Source organism: Aquarana catesbeiana, linkage group LG02 (genome assembly GCF_042186555.1).
Source record: "Aquarana catesbeiana isolate 2022-GZ linkage group LG02, ASM4218655v1, whole genome shotgun sequence".
Classification (NCBI taxonomy): domain Eukaryota; kingdom Metazoa; phylum Chordata; class Amphibia; order Anura; family Ranidae; genus Aquarana; species Aquarana catesbeiana.
Genome location: NC_133325.1, coordinates 439,284,615 through 439,307,546, shown reverse-complemented (window position 1 = coordinate 439,307,546; position 22,932 = coordinate 439,284,615).

Genomic DNA, 22,932 nt, shown 5'->3' with positions numbered 1-22,932 from the left:
CTAAGTGCAAGTTAATAAATAAGTTACCTAGAAACTACACTGATTTTATACAATTTCATAATAAATAGAGATAGGCTGAACACCCCCTAGTTTGGTTCGTGACTTTCAAACATCACAAACGTATGGAGCCAAATAATGAACCCCATTGAAGTCTATGGGATCCAAACTTGAAAAATCAAAAGTCTCCATTTTGAAGACATATATGCAAGTTATTGGCCTTAAAAAGGGTACAGGGTCGGCTACTGCCCTGTGGGACATGTACCAATGCAAAAAACACTTTTAAAAAGATAGTTTTTAAAGGAGCAATGACTTTAATGATGCTTAAAGTGAAACAATAAAAATGAAAAATTCCTTTAAATATAGTGCCTGTGGGGTCCCCTTAGTCTGCCTGTAAAGTGGCACATCTGTACAGTGTATAGAACCTGCCACAGAAAAACTGACATTTATAAATAAAATCAAATGACATTTAAATAGATTTTCCCTGCAAGCTTTCTTCATTTGGAGAAGCTGGAATTTAGATGCTGGGCACATGGAGGGCAGGGTGTGTATTTTTTTTACTTCAACAGCTGTGGCAAAGAAATTTGCCTGCTATACTCTACAGCTGGTGGTGTGTTGCTAGCAGATGTGTTCCAAGGATCAGTGACACCCTTTGCTATAACATCATCCCTGTCAGGGGTTATGAGATGTAGAGGAGGTAGACATAAAAGGTGAGAAGTGAGGAGGAGAAGAATTGTGTCCCTTTTGTGTGGCTTTCAGGTGCTCTTGCCAATGGGCTGAGTGGTGGGAGGTCAAGCATTTATTTCCCAAATAGCTGATGTTTTGCCACACTTGATCTGCTTGCTGCACAGATTGCAAATTGCAACAGTGTGATCAGCTGTACATGTGCTAAAAAAGGCCCACACAGCTGAGCTGTGGGAAGTGGGCCTGGGAGATAACAGCTTCATAATCTGATGCTGAGGCTACTTCTGGAGGACATCCTGGCTCATTGAATTGTTTCTCCCCCACTCTATCCTCCTTTGCTTTATCTGGCACCCAAGTCGTATCAGTGACCTCATCATCAGCATCCCCTCCATCCTCATCATCACCGAAGCCAGCTTGGCAATACACTGTGGCTGGGGGAGCATGACTGCCAATTTGTTGTTTATCAAAGTTATCCCCTCACTGTAGGCTCATGTTCCTACCTTCCTCAACCTCAAAGTTATAACCAACATCAGAATCAAGTAATGCCTTTGCATCATCAAGGAGCAAGTGTCTGACGCTGTCTTCAAATAACTCAGCTGACTCCTCCATGTATGATGCTGGGGCTATGGCAGGAGTAGCTGTGGACAAGGAGGCAGAATAAGCCGCTCTGGCAGCTGCGGTGGACTGCGCACTAGTGCCAGCTTGAAGGGTATAGAGCAAGGGTATAGAGCAAGGATCCTCAAACTATGGCCCTCCAGCTGTTGCGGAACTACATATCCCATGAGGCATTGTAAAACTCTGACATTCACAGACATGACTAGGCATGATGGGAATTATAGTTCCTGAACAACTGGAGGGCCATAGTTTGAAGACCCCTGGTATAGAGGATGAGAGGATGAGGATGGTTTAGTAAGCCAGTCCACCACCTCCTCTACATGCTGTGGTGGGATAGCATGGGCAACATTACTAAACAGAGACAAAGGTGCACTGCCTGAGGACGGACGGACCCCCTCATAGTGGCATGTCTGCCTCTCCTTGTTGGCCTCCCAGAATTTACGGGGGGGTTATTACCCAAATGTAATAGAGATGGGGAAATGTGTAATTGGATGCACTTTAATCAATGGAAAGTGGTGTTTGGTTCACTTTAACTTAAAGTGGATGTAAACCCGACATTTTTTTTTATATATACATATCATACTGTAGAGTATAAGATTTCCTATCTTTTGAGCTCAGTCTTGCCACACAGAGTTAATCCATCTCTGAGCAATCCTCTTTTATTGTTCAGTGAGATAAATCTTGACAAACTGTGAAAAACTTTGTCAAATGCTCCCCCTTGCTGTGAGTGACAGGGGAGTTACATATCTCATGCACCAGCCTAAGAGACATGCAGTATTTTTAAATTCCCTCCCACTCCTTTCTTCAGCAGCTCTGCAAGGATTGGCTGTTCCACACCTCAGCATGATTTGGCATGCTGAAGTCACGTGGTTACTTTCCTGTCTTTTCACTGGATGTTAGAGCTCATAGCAGAAGTTCAGTGTTAGAAATACACAGGAGAAAAAGCATATTGACAAGGGGAGTGTAGAGGTGGGCGGGGAGTCTACTGACATCACGACTCCACCCACCAAGCTCCAGACAACAGACCCATCCACAGAATATGCAGTTTTTCGGGTCTAATAACAGACAGAGGGGAGACATTTGACAGGTAAAGATACATGCAGGAGGCGTGTATATCCTTATAGATAACCCCTATGGCAGTAGTTTAGAAAGGATGGCATTGGGTTTACATCCACTTTAAGGACTGCCACAGACAGAAATGTCACAACTATAAAAAAATAAAAAAGGGAGAACAGTGCCGAAGTCAGAAAAACTGCGGCTCACAAATTCAAAAAAGGGGGCAGGCACAGGACAAATCAACAACATGCAGCAACCAAAAAAAAGGGGTATACAGCACTGTATGCAGAACAAAATGTTATGTAATGTGGTGTAAAACACTGTACTAAACAGATACACTTCACTGACACACTACAATATAATGCAGAGAAAATGCACTGATGCACTACAATATACTACAGTAAAACTGCACTGACACACTTCAATATGCTGTAGTAAAACTGCACTGGTGCACTACAATATACTGCAATAAAACTGCACTGACACACTTCAATATACTGCAGTAAAACTGCACTGACATACTGCAGTATACTGCAGTAAAACTGCACTGACGCACTTCAATATACTGCATTAAAACTGCACTGATGCACTACAATATCCTGCAGTAAAACTGCATTGACACACTTCAATATACTGCAGTAAAACTGCTCTGATGCACTACAATATACTGCAGTCAAACTGCACTGATAAACATCAATATACTGCAGTAAAACTGCACTGACGCACTACACTGACACACTTCACTATACTACAGTAAAACTGCTAAGATGCACTACACTGATACTACAGTAAAACTGCAGGGATGCACTTCACTGACACTGCACTATCACTATATTCACACTACACGGATACTCTACACTCACAATAGAATCATCTATCTCTACTCCAATAATACACAATTGAGCCATGATTGGGCTAAGTCATCATGACTTTCTCCAATTATGCCTCTGACAGTGCTCTGTGCCCTGATTGGTCAAAGCCTTTATTGCTTCAGCCAATCAGGGTTTAGAATGCACTGTGCAGCTCACAGTGCATTGTGGGGTGTTTGGTGGGCCGAACAAATGGTCGAACGTCCTACCAATCCGAGTGTTTGCGGAACGGGAGAACAGCCAGTGTTCGGGCTGAACTTATGCTCAGTCCAAACCATTCACCCAACATTACTAACAAACACATCAGGTAAAGAAAACTGCCACCAAGGTGTTTCAGGGGTGAAGCAAGGGGCTCTCACCTCTGGTGCTGTTATAGATAACAGTGAACTATCAGAGGATTGATGCACAATCAGGATCATCTCGTCAGATCATCATCATCATCTCTTCTGACCCAGTGAGTGATATGTAAGTCTTTATGAGGATCGTACCATTCTCTCATCCCACTGTTCCCTGGGTTCAGATGACTTTAGAGTAGAATCTTCATGGCTCTGGTGACTGTAAGATAGGGGTTTCTCTGTCCTGCTCATGGTTACACTGGAGGAAACACTGGAGAAGGTGCTGAAGATGATTCACCTTCTTTTTCAAAAAATTCTGCAGAGATCCCTTCTTCTGAGCCCCTTAGTTTCTCTTCCTTTTGAATCTGTAGCACAAACTCTAGGGCTTCAAGCCTAAGCACACTGGAACTATCTTCCATAGCAGAAGTGGATGTAGTGGTAGCCAAAGGCACAGAATGCTACAACAAATCCACATCTAAGTCATCACCACTGTTATCTTCTTCTTGTTTTGCTTCAGCAGGTGGTAGTGATGGAGACTGAGTAACTTGAACTCTCCTGGGTCTGGGTAATGGTATCTCAGTTTTCTGCAGGTACCCTGATGGTTTACTTCTGGGGCAGTATATGGTTTTGATGCCAGGTCTTCAGAGGCCCTGTCCTCCCAGGGTGGATTTTATATATAGGCAGGCTGAAAGTTGCTTGCAGATGATACACTGCTGATAACTTCACCTGTCAGCTAAGTTATGCTTTCCAGGGAATCACAGATTTTTTTAGCAACATCTTGTATCCTGGCATTAGGTCATGTACTTGAACTCTCAAACTCCAAACACAGGCAAAAAGTTCTAGCGAACATGCAAACGCTATTAAAGTCTATGGGACATGAACATGAAAAATCAAAAGTCCTCATTTTAAAGGCTTATATGGAATTTATTGCCATAAAGAGTGTATGGGGACCCGTATACTGGCCTAGGAGACAAGTATCAATGCAAAAAAATTTTTTGAAAACAATAGTTTTTTCAAGAGCAGTGATTTTAATGATGTTTAAAGTGAAAAAATAAAAATGAAATGGTGCCTGTCTGCCTGTAAAGTGGTGCATCTGTGCGATGTATAGAACATGCTGCAGCAATAATGACATATCTAAAGGAAAAATGTAATTTAAACTTGCTCGCGGCTGTAATGTATTGCTGTCTCCCGGCAATATAGATGAAATAAAATGAAAAAAATGGTGTAGGGTCCCCCCAGTCCATACCAGGCCCTTTGGATCTGGTGTGGATTTTAAGGGGAACTCCATGCCAAAATTAAAAAAAAAATGGTGTGGGGTCCTCCCCAAAATCCATACAAGACCCTTATCCAAGCATGCAGCCTGGCAGGTCAGGATGGTGGGGACAAGTGAGCGCCCCCCTCCTGAACCATACCAGGCCATATGCCCTCAACATGGGGGGGTGGGTGTTTTGGGGTAGGGGGGCTCTGCGCCCCCACACCCCAAACCACCTTGTCCCCATGTTAATGGGGACAAGGGCCTCTTACCAACATCCCTGGCCGGTGATTGTCGGGGTCTGTGGGGGTCTTATCGGAATCTGGAAGCCCCCTTTAACAAGGGGGCCCCCAGATCCCGCCCCACAATGTGAATGGGTATCGGGTACATTGTACTCCTACCCATTCACCAAAAAAGTTTCAAAAAGTAAAAACCACAGGAGACAGTTTTTGACTATTTTCTTGTTTTTTTCTATTTTTCGGGTCCATCGGGCGGCGTGATTGAAGATGGATGTACATCATGAGACACTTTTCTTTTTTTTTCTTTTAAAATAAAGGAATTGTCAAAAACTGTCTATTGTGGTTTTTACTTTTTGACACTTTTATTGGTGAGTGGGTACCTGATACCCATTCACATAGGGGGGCAGGATCTGGGTGCCCCCTTGTTAAAGGGGGCTTCCAGATTCTAATAAGCCCCCCACCCGCAGACCCCAACAACCACTGGCCAGAGTTGTCAGGAAGAGATCATTGTCCAGAAGATGCTTTAGGGCATCCCCATGTTGAGGGCAAGTGGCCTGTTATGGTTCGTCCCCTCCCTTTCCTGGCCTGCCAGGCTTCATGCTCAAATAAGGGTCTGGTTTAAATTTTGGGGGGGACCTCATGCCATTTTTGTGGCTTGGAGTTCCCCTTAAAATCCATGCCAGATCCAAAAGGCATGGTATGGATTTTGGGGGGATCCAACGCTGTTTTTTTTACTGCACTATATACTCTGAACTGCATTATATATACTACGCTGACTGCACTATATACTCTTAACTGTATTATATATTTTACACTAACTGCACTATATACTCTTAACTGTACTTTATATTCTACACTGACTGAATGACTGCACACTACACTAACTACCTGCCTATACTACACTGCCACCACTATATACTCTCAACTGTATTATATATACTACACTGACTGCACTATATATCCTCCACTGTATTACATACACTACACTGACCACACTATATACTCTGCAATGTATTATATATACTACACTGATGACACTATATACTCTCCACTGTATTATATATACTTTACTGGCTGAATTATATACTCTGAACTGTATTATATATACTACATTGACTGCACTATATACTCTGCACTGTATTATATACACTACACTGACTGCATTATGAACTCTGAACTGTATTATATATACTACACAGACTGCATTATATAGAAAGGAGATGCCGCTCACAAAGCCTCCGGACCTTAAACAGCTGCTCCCACCCTACTGAGAACTTGATTCAGGTGCTGGCTCTGCACAAGTCTATGGAAATGAAGAGGTCCTGGACTGCCGCACTCCCAAGAAAGAAAGGCATCTTTATTATAAAGCATAAAAATCCAACATACAGTCACATCAAATGAGGACAAAACAGGGAACAATAGCTAACACGTTTCACATCATTAGATGCTTACTCATAGCTAAAGTAGACAAGAACCAAATGTGTATATTAGCAGGAGAGTTGGGTGGAAAAACCACCAATCAAAGCTTAACAATTAGGCTAACACCCCATGCACACAATTGGAGCTTAAAATCCCAAAGATAGAGAACACCTGTGAATCGGGAAAAAAGAAAAAAGAGAAAAAAATGCATTATATACTCTGAACTATATTATATACATACTACACTGACTGCACTATATACTCTCCACTGTATTATATATACTACACTGACTGCATTATATACTCTGAACTGTATTATATATACTACAATGACTGCACTATATACCTTGCACTGTATTATATATACCACACTGACTGCACTATATACTCTTAACTGTATTATATATTCTACACTGACTGCACCATATACTTTTAACTGTACTATATATTCTACACTGACTGACTGACTGCACACTACACTAACTACCTGCTTAATCACCATTTATTAACTATACCAGGCTGCCGTGTAAGCAGCAGCCTTAAATAGTGTGGGGTGTGGTCTTAGCCTCTGAGCCATGATTGGCCAAAGGCACCCTGCCTTTGGCCAATCATGGCTCTCACAGCACATCGTGCTGTGATTGGCCAAAGCATGCAGGACAGGTGCATGCTTTGGCCAATCAACAGCTGTCAATGCACTGTGATTTCGCAGTGCATTATGGGGTGCTTTGCGGCAGGCGAACATCCCGCGAGCGTCCCATATGTTTGTTTGTTCTACAAACAAACATCCAACGTTCTTCGAGTCGAATTTATGCTCGACTCAAATGTCGGGACCATCCTTACTCTCATATTATAGCTCCTCTTGTTCTACTGACCTTTGGCATCTAAAGCTTCTTTTCTGTTGATGGGGGCAAGGGCCTCACCCCCACAACCGTGGCCAGTGATTGTGGCGGTCTGCGGGAAGGAGGCTTTAACAAGGGGGCCCCTAGAACCCCTCCCCTAGTTAATGAGCATCGAGTACATAGTACCCATACCCATTTACCATAAAAGTGTCAAAAAAAGTAATAAACACAAGAGACAGGTTTTTGACAATTCCTGTATTAAAAAATAAAAAAATATAAAATAGTGTCCCTCGATGTAAATCTGTCATCAATCATGCCACCCGCTGACTTGACAAATCTAAAAAAAAAAAGACCGGCCTCCTGGGAGGCCTCCCAAGGAAAGCCTGCTCTGCGCTTTGACATCTCTTATATAGGTAAGGGGCGGGACCACCTGGGTACATCACTCGGTGGCCCCACCCCTTCTGACATCATAGACCCAGCGGCATCAGTCCGTGACTTGAGAAGGGGCGGTGCCACAGGGTGATGTAGCCAGGTGGCCCCATCCCTTACCTATATAGGAAATGTCAAAGCACAGAGCAGGCATCAGTGGGAAGCCTCCCAGGAGGCCGAGCATTTTTTATTTTATTTTATTTATTGGGTCAGCAGATGACATGATTGACGATGGATTTACATCAAAAGACACTATTTTTTATTTTTTAATAAGGGAATTGTCAAAAACTTGTCTCTTGTGTTTATTACTTTTTGGCACTTTTTTGGTGAATGGGTACGAGTACTATGTACCTGATACCGATACTCATTCACATGGGGGGGGTGGGGTCTGGGGGTCCCCTTTTTAAAGGGGCTTCCAGATTCCTATAAGCCCCCTGCCAGCAGACCCCCATAACCACCAGACACAGTCAGGGAGACAAGGTGCTTTGGGGTGGGGGGGCAATGCCGGCATTCTTTTCTTTACATTCATCTGTTAGTGGGGAAGCCAGCACACAAATGATGAGTCATGGCCTGCTGCTTAACAACCAGCTTTTCTTCACACAGAATTCGAATTGGACGATCGTTTTTCGACCAATCTGAATTAGAATTGTTCTGAAGAGTTGGAATTTATTAAAAAAGGAATAAAGGAAACACATTTTAATGAAAACCAAATTTTAATGAATCTAAACAGATTCCAAAACCAAACTAAACTAATTTTATAACGAAACTAAATTAGTAACATAACAAATCTATCAAAAAATTAAACTAAACTAAACAAATTTTTCTGTTCTGCACATGTCTATTAGGTACCAGAGGATAAAATGTATGTAGTTTAGCAGGGGTATAATACCATCTAGTGTGAAGTTTGACTACAGTCTCTTTGACTGCGATGGAGCGTGTACATTTATGCATATTTCAGACCATATCCAACTAGTCCTCTGCAGACAACTCCTTGATTTAACTTGACTGGAATACCCTGGGTAAGAACATTTGTGAAGGGGTTGTTACCTGGCTTAAGTTCAAATTCTGCCCCATACAAGTATTTTCAGCTTGCTCATGATCCCACTTCAAAGCCAACTCCAACTTGTGGGTAGGATAGTAAGGCTTCGGCTCACATAAGCGACAGGTCTCAGACATCTGTCTTGTTCTTTATACAGCACACCACCAGTCCTTCTCTGCTGGAATCAATGTGTAGCTTGTAGGGCTTGAAAGGGTCAACACAGGCCAAAACTGGTTTATTAGTCAAACTCCATTTCAACTGAAAAAAGGCCTGTTCACATTGGTCAGATTGTTCTCGCTCAGTGAACTCTCAGTGGACTTTCATCTTCTTCAGCGTACAGGAGCTTGATGAGGGGTTGGGCTATCTTTGTGAACCCTTCCATAAACCTCCTGTAGCAAGAACAGCACCCCACAGATATGAACTCAGCTCATTCACATTTCGGGAACTGGGCCAGGGAGTGATGGCTTCCAACTTCTTGGGGTCAGTGGTCACTACCTCAGTGGAGACAATATGCCCAAAGTAGGTGACTAATGGCTGATAAAACTGGCACATCTCAAGAGACCATTTTAAACCTTCTTCATAGAGTTGCTGAAAACTAAATAACATTTTTAGCATTTTTTTGACACACATAAAGCTTTCTTTAGGTAGTATTTGATCACCACTGGGTTTTTTTGCGATATAAATGGATAAAGACTAAAAATTTGGAAAAAAACACAATATTTTCTACTTTCATAAAATATAGCCAATAAAATCAAATTTCCTCATACATTTAGGTCAAAATATATTCTGCTATACCCTTGGGTAAAAAAAATTCTAATAAGTGTATATTATTTAGTCTGTAGGAAAGTTATATCATCCACAAACTATGGTATATACAGTATAATATAATATAATTATTCCCTGAGGCCCTTAAAATGTCAGGGCAGTACAAGTTACCCATTTTGTAAAGTAGACAGTCTGCGGCATTTAGTAAGAGACATGGTAAGTTTTTTGAAATTGTAATTTTTTCTCATTATTTTTTGTAAAATGAAAAAATGAAATAAAATTATTTTTTTCATCACAATTTTTTGTTTACATATCATCACCAGCGCAGTACAGCATCATTCAAAATCCTCAAAAGGCTTTTGGCCCTGTCAGTCCACAAGGTCTGTGGCGCACCATGTCGAAATTTGGGTGCCCTGACAGATTCATCTTAATGGTACGTCAGTTCCACAACAGCATGACGGCTCGTATTCTGGATGACGGAGAAGCTTCCCGCCTTTTCCATCACAAACGGCATCTAGCAAAGGTGCGTGCTAGCACCGACCCTGTTTAGCATGATATTTTCAGCCATCATGTTTTCAGATGCCTTTCAGAACAGTTCCTTGGGGGTCAGCCTGAGATACAGAACCAACGGGAATCTGTTCAAACTGTGAAGGTTCCAGGCTGTTACCAAGATAAAGGAGATTGTGCTATGAGAGTTCTGGTTTGGTGACAACTGTGCCCTGAATGCTGGATCAGAGCAGGAAATGCAAGCCAGTATGGACAAATTCGCAGCAGCATGCAACAACTTTGTCCTCTTTATCAACACAAAGAAAACCGAAGTGATGTACCAACCAGCTCCGAAAGCTGAAAACCAAGAGCCCACCATCACATTAAAGGAACAAAAGCTGCAAGCAGTGAACCAATCTACATAACTTGGCAGCACCCTCTCCCACGCAATGACGATTGACATCGAAGTCAACTGCAGAATCATCAAGACAAGCTCTGCATTCAGCAGACTGTAGACCAATGTGTGGGAATGTCGTGGAATAAGCCTTGCTACAAAGCTTAAAGTCTACCGGGCAGTAGTGCAAACTACCCTGATGTATGCCAGCGAGACTTGGTCTGTATACAGTGTGCACACTAGGCAACTGAACCACTTCCACATGACTTTCCTATGCAGACTTCTGAGGTAGGATGAACCTGATGTTCGAGTCGAACTTAAGTTTGACTCAAACATCGGGTGTTCGCTTGTTCGCGGCAAATTCGAAAGCTGCAACACCGTTAAAGTCTATGGGACACTAACATGAAAAATCAAAAGTGCTAATTTTAAAGGCTTATATGCAAGTTATTGTCATAAAAAGTGTTTGGGGACCTGGGTCCTTCCCCAAGGGACATGTATCAATGCAACTTTTTTTTTTAAATGGCCGTTTTTCCGGGAGCAGTGATTTTTTTAATGTTTAAAGTGAAACAATAAAAATGAAATATTCCTTTAAACATCGTGCCTGGGGGGTGTCTATAGTATGCCTGTAACGTGGCGCATTTTTCCAGTGTTTAGAACAGTACCACAGCAAAATGACATTTCTAAAGGAAAAATTGTCGTTTAAAACTGATCGCAGCTGTAATGGATTGTCGGGTCTCGGCAATATAGATACAGATAATTGAAAAAAAGAGCATGGGATCCCCTCCTCCATTACCAGGCCCTTTGGGTCTGCTATGAATATTAAGGGGAACCCTGAATCAAAATTTTGAAAAAACCCTGTGCCAAATTTAAAAAAAAAAATGGCGTAGGGGTCCCCCCCAAAATTCATACCAGACCCTTCAGGTCTGGTATGGATTTTAAGGGGAACCCTGCTCCAAAATTTAAAAAAAATGGTGTAGGGGTCCCCCCAAAATCCATACCAGACCCTTATCTGAGCACGCAACCTGCCAGGCCGCAGGAAAGAAAAGGGGGGGACGAGAGAGTACCCCCCTCCTGAACCGTACCAGGCCACATGCCCTCAACATAGGGAGGATGCTTTGGGGTAGCCCCCCAAAGCACCTTGTCTCCATGTTGATGGGGACAAGGGCCTCATCCCACAGCCCTTGCCCGGTGGTTGTGGGGGTCTGCGGGTGGGGGGCTTATTGGAATATGGAAACCCCCTTTAACAAGGGGATCCCAGCCTCCCCCTTGTGTGAATTGGTAACCGGGTACAAATGTACCCCTACCATTTCACACAAAAAGTGTCAAAATGGTAAAAAAGACAAGACACAGCTTGGGACAAGTCCTTTATTAAAAAATAAAAAAATAAAAAAGTCCCACGAAGTAAGTTCATGCCGCCCGACAGACCGAAAAAGAAAAAAAAAATCCACAACCTATCCACCTCCATGGGAGGCTCCCGCCTTCTGATGCGTCTTCACTGTGACAGCTCTTATATAACTGAGGGTGGGGCCATCCAGTGACGTAACCGGGTGACCTCACCCCCTCTGATGCCACGGGACTTCCCTATGGCTTCCCCGTGGCGTCAGAGGGGGGTGTCACACATTTACATCACCGGTGGCCCGCCTCCCTCTGACACTGTGGGGAAGCCCTAGGGAAGTCCCCATGGTTTCAGAGGGGGCGGGGTCATCCAGTTACGTCACTGGGTGGCCCCGCCCTCAGTTATATAAGAGCTGTCACAGCGAAGACACGTCAGAAGGTGGGAGCCTCCCATGAAGGTGTGTCGGTCGCTGCTTTTTTTCTCTTTTTCGGTCCATCAAGCAGTGTGAACTTACTTCGTGAGACATTTTTATTTTTTAATTTTTTAATAAAGGACTTGTCCCAAGCTGTGTCTTGTCTTTTTTACCATTTTGACACTTTTTTTGTGAAATGGTAGGGGTACATTTGTACCCTGTTACCAATTCACACAGGAGGAGGCCGGGATCTGGGGGTCCCCTTGTTAAAGAGTGCTTCCAGATTCTGATAAGCCCCCCTGCCCGCAGACTCCCACAACCACCATCAACATGGGGACAAGGTGCTTTGGGGGGCTAGCCCAAAGCACCATGCCCATATTGAGGGCATGTGGCCAGGTACGGTTCAGGAGGGGGGTGCTCTTTCATCCCCCCATCTTTTCCTGTTTCCTGGGTCTGGTATGGATTTTGGGGGGCCCCATGCCACATGCCTTTTTTTTTTTACATTTTGACGCAGGGTTCCCCTTAATTTCCATATCAGACCCAAAGGGCCTGATATGGATTTTAGGGGGACCCCCACGCATTTTTTTTTTAAATTTTGATTTGGGTTCCCCTTAATATTTATACCAGACCCAAAGGGCCTGGTAATGGACGGGGGGAATCCCATGCTCTTTTTTTTTCAATTATCTGTATCTATATTGCCGAAGCCTGACAATTCATTACAGCCGCTATCAGTTTTAAATGACAAATTTTCCTTTAAAAATGTCATTTTGTGAAGTGACTGACTGTTCTAAACACAGGAAAAATGTGCCACTTTACAGGCATACCATAGACACCCTCAGGCATGATATTTAAAGGAATATTTCATTTTTATTTTTTCACTTTAAGTATTAAAAAAAAATCACTGCTTCCGAAAAAAAGGCCGTTTTTCTTTTTTTGTTTGCATTGATACATGTCCCCTGGGGCAGGGCCCATGTCCCCAAACACTTTTTATGACAAAACTTGCATATAAGCCTTTCAAATTAGCACTTTTGATTTTTCATGTTCGTGTTCCATAGACTTTAATGGTGTTCGTGTGTTCTGCCGAATTTTTTGCCTATCCGCGTGTTCTGCTGTGAACCGAACAGGAGGGTATTCGGCCCATCCCTATTCTGAGGATCCGGTAAAGGACAAGATGCTAGACACAGGAGTCCTCTCCAGAGCAGGCCTGCCATCAGTTCACACTCTGCTGATGAAAGCCCAGACATGCTGCGCAGGTCATGTTGCAAGGATGTCAGACCACCGCATCCCTAAACAGCAATTGCACGGGGGATAAAAGAAGCGATACAAGACACACTGAAAGCCTCTCTCAAGTCCCTGGATATCAACACCACCCCCTGGGAAACCCTGGCACAACCCTGCCTGTGTCTGTACAGGCAAAATTACATATGGGTACATTGCTTTGCCTGTACATGCCACCCAACCACAGTAAATGTACTGTGGGTGGTTAGCAAGTGGTTAAAGAAATATCTCTTACAACCACTTTAAGCTGATTCATGCACTTATTCCTGAGCAATACTGAAGGTATGAGCATGGGCTTGGTCAGAACTTGGGTTTGCCTCTCCTGCCCACTGCTGCCAAATCATCGACAGCTAGGGCATTGCCTGCCACCCAGCTTCATGTACATACGGACCCAAAAACCCAAGTTCAGATTTAAGCCTGTTTAAATTCCTGCCTATAAGGCCAGGCAAACCTGGGCACATGGGCTGTCTGGTCTTATGGACAGACTCCTGGAGTGTCTGTCTACACAGATGCACTGCTTTTGCCGCAATGTGTCTCCTGGGGAGGGAGCAATGATTGGTTAGATTGAGTCTCTTTTGTGATAAGTTATCATTTGTCTCCATCTCTCAAACTGAAGTGTCCGGCCCTTAAAAACAGGCAACCCCAGGTTTATCCCGGGAGCCAGCCATCATACAGTTAATAATACAGTGTGCAGCCTCTGACTCAAATCACACTGCACAAATGTAGCACGGTACCCTTGGGAACTGCTTGGATTCACCTGTTCTTCTGCATCGCCATAACCCTGTGAACATTCCAAACCACCTGACACTCTGGGTTCAGACATCATCCACAACATCTTTAAATGACATGTCACACAAGTCAAATATGTTTATGGTATATACTATTTTACTGGAGTAAGTGAGGTGGTATCGATACACAGAAAAAGGGGAGTTGGTCGACTGAGTGCTGGTTAACTGCCCAGAATCGGAAGAATAACTCCCCTAAAGGGCAGCTTAAAACAGTACAACAACACAATTTCCATATATATATATATATATATATATATATATATATATATATACATATACATATATACATATACATACACACAATGAATTACCACTTGAAGCATTGAGTAGGATAGAGTAGGGCCCTTTGTATAGTAATAACAGCAGTGTCCAAGATGCAGGCCTGAAAATCTTCACCGGCAGTTGGAGCTCATTGGATTGTATCCGATAAGGCACAGCGGGGCGGTAATAGCCGAGTGGCTTGAAGTAAAGGTGTCTATGTACAGCGTTCCAAACAGTAATGCAATAAAGTGTTCCCAGGGTAAAGGTTTCTGTACACAGTGTTCAGATTTAGTAGCAAAAGAAGGGTTGCAAAGGATGAGCAATTGCCCTCTCACCAATGGCCAGACTGGCTTTTCGGCATTGCAGGCAGCAATCCTGGAAGAGACGTCCTTCAGCAAATGACCGGCTGATGGATGCAAGCCACTGGCTGATGGATGGAAGCAACCATAGAGTAGATTAGCTGGGCAGGTGCCCCGTGGATGTCCAGTGAACAGCAGGCAGGCTTAGGCCCTCCAGAGCCGGGTTGGAATCACTCACCACATGGTAGGCCGCAGCCTCTCCTCTCCTGCACTGGGAGACGTGCGCACAGCAGGGTCATGAAAGAAGAGAGCATGGTGTGGATCTCTGGACCCTTTTATAGCTCCTCCTACAAGTCTCTTCGAGTTGTAGCCAGGATCCCTACAATGTGTGGTCCAGATGTCATATCACACAAAGGGAGCTCTGGTTTTGAAAAACTACTAATCCCACAATCCTTTCTGGTCAGGCTCACAGATGTGATGACAGTCACTGGCTCCCAGCACTAGAGGGATATGTCTATCGTAAAGAATGATGGGGAATTGTACCATGTTATAACTGTAGTCCACATCGCTACATCCTCCCCAATATTGAAAGTCTTTGGTCTTTGGACTACAGCCTATAAAATCACATTTACTGCATCCTAAGCAGTAAAAATTAGTTATGTCACAAACCAGAAGCTGCAATAGTCAACAAGTGTCCCAAAGAAGGGTCTTCTAGCAGCAAACTATATGCATTTTTAGGTAAAGTCATATCAATTTTGTGACAGGCCAGTAATAGATTAGTGGCCCACCCAGTAGTGTCTGGAGGTGGATCAAGGTCATCCTCTGTCAAAGGTTCGATAAAGGAGGCAAGTGCGTGACTAGAGCATTGAGCGGTAGGAATAAGTTCATCAGAGTTTTACCCAAAGGCGTATTATTATTAAATTTAAGTACAAAAACAAGTTCCAATATAGTTTAATAACATACATTTCATCCCCCCGAAAAATTTTCTTCTCTACAACTAGATGCAAATTACCTCAAAGCTTTTAAAAAAAACCCTCCCTCCATCCCCGTACTATCCTCTCCCCTCCCCTCTCCTGCTCTGGAGCGAACATTTAATGTCTCCTGCATCTATCTCAGTACCAGCTCCTAAACCAATCAAGCTCCTACCATCTCTGCGAATTTCAAAGTAAGCTTAAATAAGTGCCAATCTTTCCATTTTCTGTCAAATCCTGCCCAACCCTCCTCTCTACTAAATCTCAGGTATTCCAAATTATAAATATCATCTACTCTATAACTCCAGTTCCTCAGCGTGGGGCTATCTGGTTCTTGCCAATGTCTGGGAATTAAACTTTTGGCTGCGTTCAGGAGTGAGGGGACCAGGGTTTTCAGATATTGGTTAACTGGTGTTTGGTGGAATAAACACTTCCACGGATCTTCTTGGACTTCCTCTTTTGTTATCTCTTTTATTTTCTGAATGATCTCTCTCCAAAATTGTCTCATTTTAGGACACGTCCACCAAATATGAGCCATAGTTCCCCGTTCTCCGCACCCCCTCCAACAGCACTGTGAGGTCCATTTGAAACTTGAGGGCTTTATCTGGAGTTATATACCACTGTGCTAAACATTTAAAACAAATTTCTATCATATTGCTATCCTGTGACGTTACAAAAACCAAACTCATAATTTTTCTCATCTCTAATGGTTCAAGTGACAGGACAAACAGTAGAGGGGACAGGGGGCACCCTTGTCTAGTGCCGTTATGCATTTCAAAGGGTTCTGAAGTGGATCCGTTCACCTTCACCCTTGCTGTCGGACAGTTGTAAAGTGCCCCTATCCAATGCATATATCTAGTACCTATGCCCATCCCCGCTAGGGCGTCCTGCATGAACCCCCAGTCTATCCTGTCGAAAGCTTTTCAGCATCGATCGACAGGAGTAGACCGGGGTCCCAGATTCCTTTATTTCATGCACCACCAACAATGTCCTGATTCCATTGTCTCGACATTCTCTACCGGATACGAACCCTGCCTGGTCGCTATGTACTAGTTCGCTCATTAAAGGTTTCAACCTTCCCACCATTACCTTAGCAAACAGCTTAATATCGTCGTTCAGCAAGGAAATTGGCCTATAACTTGAGCATAAAGAAATATCTTTCCCCTCTTTTGGTATAATGGTTATGGCCGCCTCTAAAGCCTTCTTCCTTATTGCCCACTTTGTTCCAATCCCGTTTATGTATGAACATAATTTAGGGATCAGGATATCTCCAAACTTTCTATAATATAATGTTGTCAGCCCGTCCAGACCTGGGCTCTTACCCAGAGGAGTCTCTCTTAGTATTTTCCTTATCTCTTCCTCTGTTACAGGTTCTTCCAACCCAATCCTTTGTTCATCTGAGATTTTATTTAGATCTATCTCTTCTAAGAAAACCCTGGTTTTATCCTTTCTGTTATTTTTTTGCTCGGGTGATTCATTTTTATTAATCACGTAAAGTTTCGCATAATATTCTTGAATGATTTTAGCTATCCCTGATGTGTTGTAAATCATAGTCCTTGTACTATCTTGTATTTTTTTCTATGTAATTTACAGCTATTTTCTTTTTTAACATCCTTGCCAGGGGTTTTCCTATTTTATTGCCCCACAGATACCTTTCCTTTTTGATCTTATTATAGGTCAACCCTGTATCTTGCTCAACTAGTTCTTTCAATTCTTTCCTTTTACGAATAAGAGTCATCAGAATCTCTGCTTTTCCTATTTTTTGTGTTGCTGTTCTATCCTCGCAATATCTTTTATCAGAGCATTCTTTCTCCTTTTTCCCGCTTTTTTCCTTTCTGTGCCTATCTGGATCAGTATACCTCTAACATAGACCTTGTGGGCTTCCCATAGTGTGGCTTCTGATATTCCTTCCGTATCATTCGTTTTAAAGTACCACTCTAATTCCTGCCTGATCTTCACTTCTGCCTCTACATCCTGTAATAGCTCTTCATTTAGTCTCCAGGGGGTTTTTTGATTTGGCTTCTCCTCGTGCTTAATTCCCATCATTACCGGCGCATGATCCGAGATTGTGGCAATTTTAATGTCTACCTTAACAACTATATCGAGCAATCTATGATCTACCAAGAAAAAATCTATTCTTGAGTATGTCCCGTGCACTGAGGCGTGGAATGTATAATCTCAGCAGTTTGCATTTTGCTTTCGCCACACTTCTATCAGCTGGTTCTGTTTTAAGATATTTTTAAAACCTTCCGTAGAACATTCCCAGTCCTCTGTGCACTTGACGTACTGTGGATCCCTGGAGTCATACAAAAATTAAAATCTCCACCCAGGATGGTATATCCTTTCATAAAATCCATAAACTTTTTTATGATGTTAATTGTATATTTTATTGGATTATTGGGGCAATAGATATTTGCCAGAGAGTATTCTTCCTCTTTAATTTTACCCTTCAGAAACAAAAATCTCCCTTCCGGGTCTGTGACTCTGACCTCTAGGGCAAACCTTACTCCTCTGGCAAATCTTATAGCAATCCCTTTAGCACTTTTTATTGGAGTGTCCCCGTAATACCATACTGGATAGTCTCTTGATAATATTTTTAAATTTGAGTCGTATGATATATGCGTCTCTTGTAATAGGACTACGTCCGCTTTATAATGTTTAAGTTCTCTTACTACATTATTTCTCTTTATAGGAGCATTTAAACCACGGACATTGTAAATCATGAAGTTAAGGGTGGTCATCTCTCCACACTGAGCTCCGGGAAATCTCTTCCCCATCCCACTTCCGGGAGCACAGTGGGCAGAGATTCCCCTTCCCCTCATCTAAATCTTGATCCTTTCCAGAGCAGATTCCTGAGAAAGAACCCCTCCTTTTTTCCCCTCTCCCTTCTACCCTCCCCCGACCCCCCTTCCTTTGGGGTAATTGACCTTCCCGTGACCCATGGATCCAAGGCCCTCCTCCTCCTTCTAGGCCCTTTGGTTCCCCCCTGGAGGTAAGACTCTACCTGTGGGTTCAGACCAGCTGCCCCCCAAAAATAGGGATGACCCTTCCCCCACCCCCTCTCCCCGGAGTATTTCACTCATTCTCCTACTCTTATTCTACCCTCTCCCCCCCCCTCTGTCCCCCCTTCGGCACCCAGTTCTTTCTTTCTCAGTTCTTCTTATTTTTCCTTATAATCGGGTGCCATCTCTGTTCCTCCATGGTCGAAGTGTTGTTTTGTGCTTCCCACCATCCTGGTATTTTGACAAGTGGTATGTCCAATCTATCACAAAAAATGGCTGTGTCTTCTGGTTATGTCAGGGTAGCTGACCCTCCCTCTTTTCTCCCTGTTAGGCATGCTGGAAAACCCCATGAGTTTTGTATATTATTAAGTCTCAGGTGCTCCAGTAAGGGTTTCAGTGTTCTTCTTCTGGCCAGGGTCTCGGCTGATAAGTCTGGAAAAAATCTGCAGGATGGACTCTTCGTATTTAATTGGTTGTTTGTTTTTCAGACTTTGCCAGATCTGTTCCTTATCTTAGATATAAGGAAATCTTTCTATTATATCTCTTGGTATTTCTGCTGCAAGTGTAGCTGTCTTTCTTACCCGGTGCACCCTTTCAAACTATTTTTTCAGTCTCTTTTAGTCCCAGCAGGTGCCCGAATATCTTATCCATTTTTACCTGTAGATCTTCTCCCTGCATATCTGGTACTCCCCTTATTTGAAGATTTTTCCTTTTATTCCGATTTTCCTGTTCTTCTAGCCGATACATTGCATCTCTCTGGTCTCTTTGTAGTCTTACCATCTGCTCTTTCAAATCCTTTATTGTTACTGCTTGTACATGTAGTTGCTCCTCTGTGCCTTCTACCCTTCTCAAGAAGTTGTTCAAATCCTCATGTAGGATGGCCATTTCCCCCTTGACAGATGTTTCTAATTTTGTGAACATCTCCACCATCTCTCCTTTGATTGGCAATTGTTTTTTTTGTCTAGGTTCAGTTGCCAATTCTTCCTCTCTGTCCTCACAAATGCTCTCTGAGATATCTGGTGTCTCTGGGTCCTTTGGTTGTTTTCTCTGTCTGTTTTTTTGTACTCCCTCTGGGGTTTTTTTACTCTTAGCCCCTGTTGGTTTCCTTGGGCTTTCTATATTTTTTTTAAAGAGCCAGGGCTCGCACACATTCTGGGTGGATTTGCACTTGTCCCCTTTACAGATTTCCCACTCATCTTGTCCTTTATTTATATTTCGGGTATAAGTTTGATATAGTAATTTTATAAAGAAAAAAAAAATCTGCTGCTGGCCACAAACGGGTACGGTGAGGTGGGGGGGGGGTGAGTAGCTACTTAGTGTGTACCCGCTGTCACACAGGTTGATACTGGTTGGTACAGGGTGTTCTTGATGGTAATTCAATGATTCACTACTATCCAATGAACAGTGCAATGCTTATTACAGTGCTAATATAGTGATTTCAGACACTTTTCCTTTGTTAGAGACAGATATAGGAGTGGGCTAAGAAGCTTGTATATGTTAGTGAGGGGAGGATTCCACCATGCCTGCTCACCTGACCGTTTCCTGATAATTTTTGAAGAGATCAGCTACTGTCCACAAACGGATCCGGTGAAGTGGAGGGGGAAGTTAGGTGACTGCTTAGTTAATGTCTAACCTTATCCACCTTCCCGCTGTCACATTGGTTGTTTCTGATTGATACAGGTGTTCCTAACGGTAATTCAATGATTCACTGCTATGAAGTGAACAGCACAGTGCTTATTATCTTACAGTTCTAATTTGTTGAATTCAGACACTTTTACTTTGTTAGAGAGAGATGTGGGAGTGGGCTATGACACTCATATATGTTGGTGAGGGGAGGCTACCACCATCCCTGCTCTCCCGACAATTTCCTAGTAATTTAAAAAAAAAAAAAATCAGCTGCTGGCCACAGTCGGGTCTGGTAAGGTGGGGAGAGGAGGGTGAGTGACCCAGTCCACCTTCCCGCTGTCACACTGGTTGGTACTGGTTGATACAGGGTGATCCTCCTTTATTCAACTGGATTGCCTAGCTTATTTGCTTCCCATAATTTTACTGTTGCACATAACACCCCTGTGAACACAGTCCAGTCTAACATAAGACCCAGGAATCGGTTTTAAGGAACTTAATCCCAGCACAGTTTTTATCCTTGTACCAGTGGGAGAGTCTCTATATATCCTTATTTTTAATCCATCCAGTAGTAATGCAGCACAGATATATTATGAGCAAATACAAAGCAAATCACTCACCCCTCTGTTGGCTCACTCCTGGAGGTTTCTGAAGGGAGTACCAGGTTAGCAGAATATGAGGTCCTGAGGGATAAGGGGGCGCCGCGTAACTCTCCTTTCCTTTTTTTATTTTTTTTATTTTTTTTTTTTTCCTTGAAAATAAAGTTTATTGAAATATTGAGAAAATACATCAAGCAGAAGAAAGAAAAAAGAGCAAAACGTTCATCGTATACATAGTATAAAAGTAGAATGCCAACATCAAATTTTCAATTGCCTTAATCTTGTAACATAAGGAAATACGTTGCTATGGGCGCTGGAATTCTCGGCACCAGAGCCCCTTCTGGGAACTAACTGCTCTGATGAACCGGGAATCCCCGAGCCCACCTCTCTACTAAATGTGGTAAAATGTCTAGGGTATAGATACATAACCTTAAAAACAGGAAAAATAATAAAAAAGAGAAAACTAAAAGGGGGTTTGTATCTATATGACAATTGAATACCATGTTAATACCGTATTTATACAATCATTACTTAAACAAAGAAGCTAACTGGTGAGTCGAACTCTCAGGGCAGAATAAACCTTGGCCGGTTGGTCCGGACTGAAACATATTATGCTTAGAAAATAGGAGGAAACAACGTTTGAGAGTCTGCCCCAAGAGCCTCCTTGAGGCTAATAACCTAATTAGTAGAGAATACTGAGAGCCTGAGGAAACAGTATTAAAAAAGGAAAAAGCTGAAGTGTGAGAAGGGAAAAGAAAGAAGATAAGAGGGACAGAGGGGATAAGGGGGGGGCGAAAGGAGTGGCTAATCGTAAGGAGTGAGGGGAAGGAAGTGCACAGGAGACCACCAGAAGAGGGAGATCGAGAGCCCTCCAACGAGGAACCATTCTTATGAGCTATCGATCACACATACAGTGGGTGCCCCACGAGGGTTGCCCAAGGTTCCCAAATAATCTTGAATTTGTCTAGGGTATCTAGAATAGTATTGGATATTTTTTCTTGCATCATAATCCAAGTAATTTTTTGTTTGGCTAACCGAACGGACACTTTCGGTGATTTCCAGGACCGGGTGATAGTCATTTTGGCCCCCACTAGAATAAACTGGATCAGCTTCTGGGTATGTTTGGAAATTTTAGGGATGGGGCCATTAAGCAAAGCAATAGTTGGATCTTGTTTCAGTGTGCAACCACATGTTCTGCGGATAAGGGAGAAGATCTTGTTCCAAAACATTCTGATTTTAGGGCATTCCCATAGTATGTGTAAAAGAGTGCCCACATGACTGCAACCTCTGAAGCAAAGAGGTGACGTTTGCGGGTAGAATTTGGCCAGTCGTGAAGGTACCAGGTACCAGCGTGTAAGAATTTTTAGCCCTGCTTCAATTATTGAAGTGTTAACCATACCTTTGAAGGAGCGGGCAAAGTTAATGTGCCACATATCCAGGTCCCAGCTGAAGTCAAGATCCCGCTCCCAGCTCGTCATGTATGCTGCTTTCTCCGTGGGTTCCGCTAGGGATGAATAGATGAGAGAGATACCTCCCCTGATGTTTGAGGCCGAAGCGCACCATTGTTCATAAGGCGTTACTGAAAGATGGTTCTCACTACTCTTCCATAACCGATTCAAGAAATGTGAAAGTTGAAAGAACCTAAATTTTTCGGCTAAGGGCATTTCAAGTTTAGAAATACAGTATGCTAAAGTGAGGGGACCATTGAAGAATTGACCAATTCTATAGAGGCCCTTGTCTAGCCACCATTTGAAGGCTCGAATATCTAAGCCAGGGGGGAAGTTATGATTCCTGAAAATATGTGCCAGAGGGTGCCAAGAAGAAATGAGGGGTTTAAGCTTATGAAGGGAGTCACAAAGTTTCATTGAGTGAGATAATGTTGGGGCTAGTATAGGGGGACGCTTTTTGGGGATATTCCAAAGCAGAAAATCTAAAGTGAAACCAG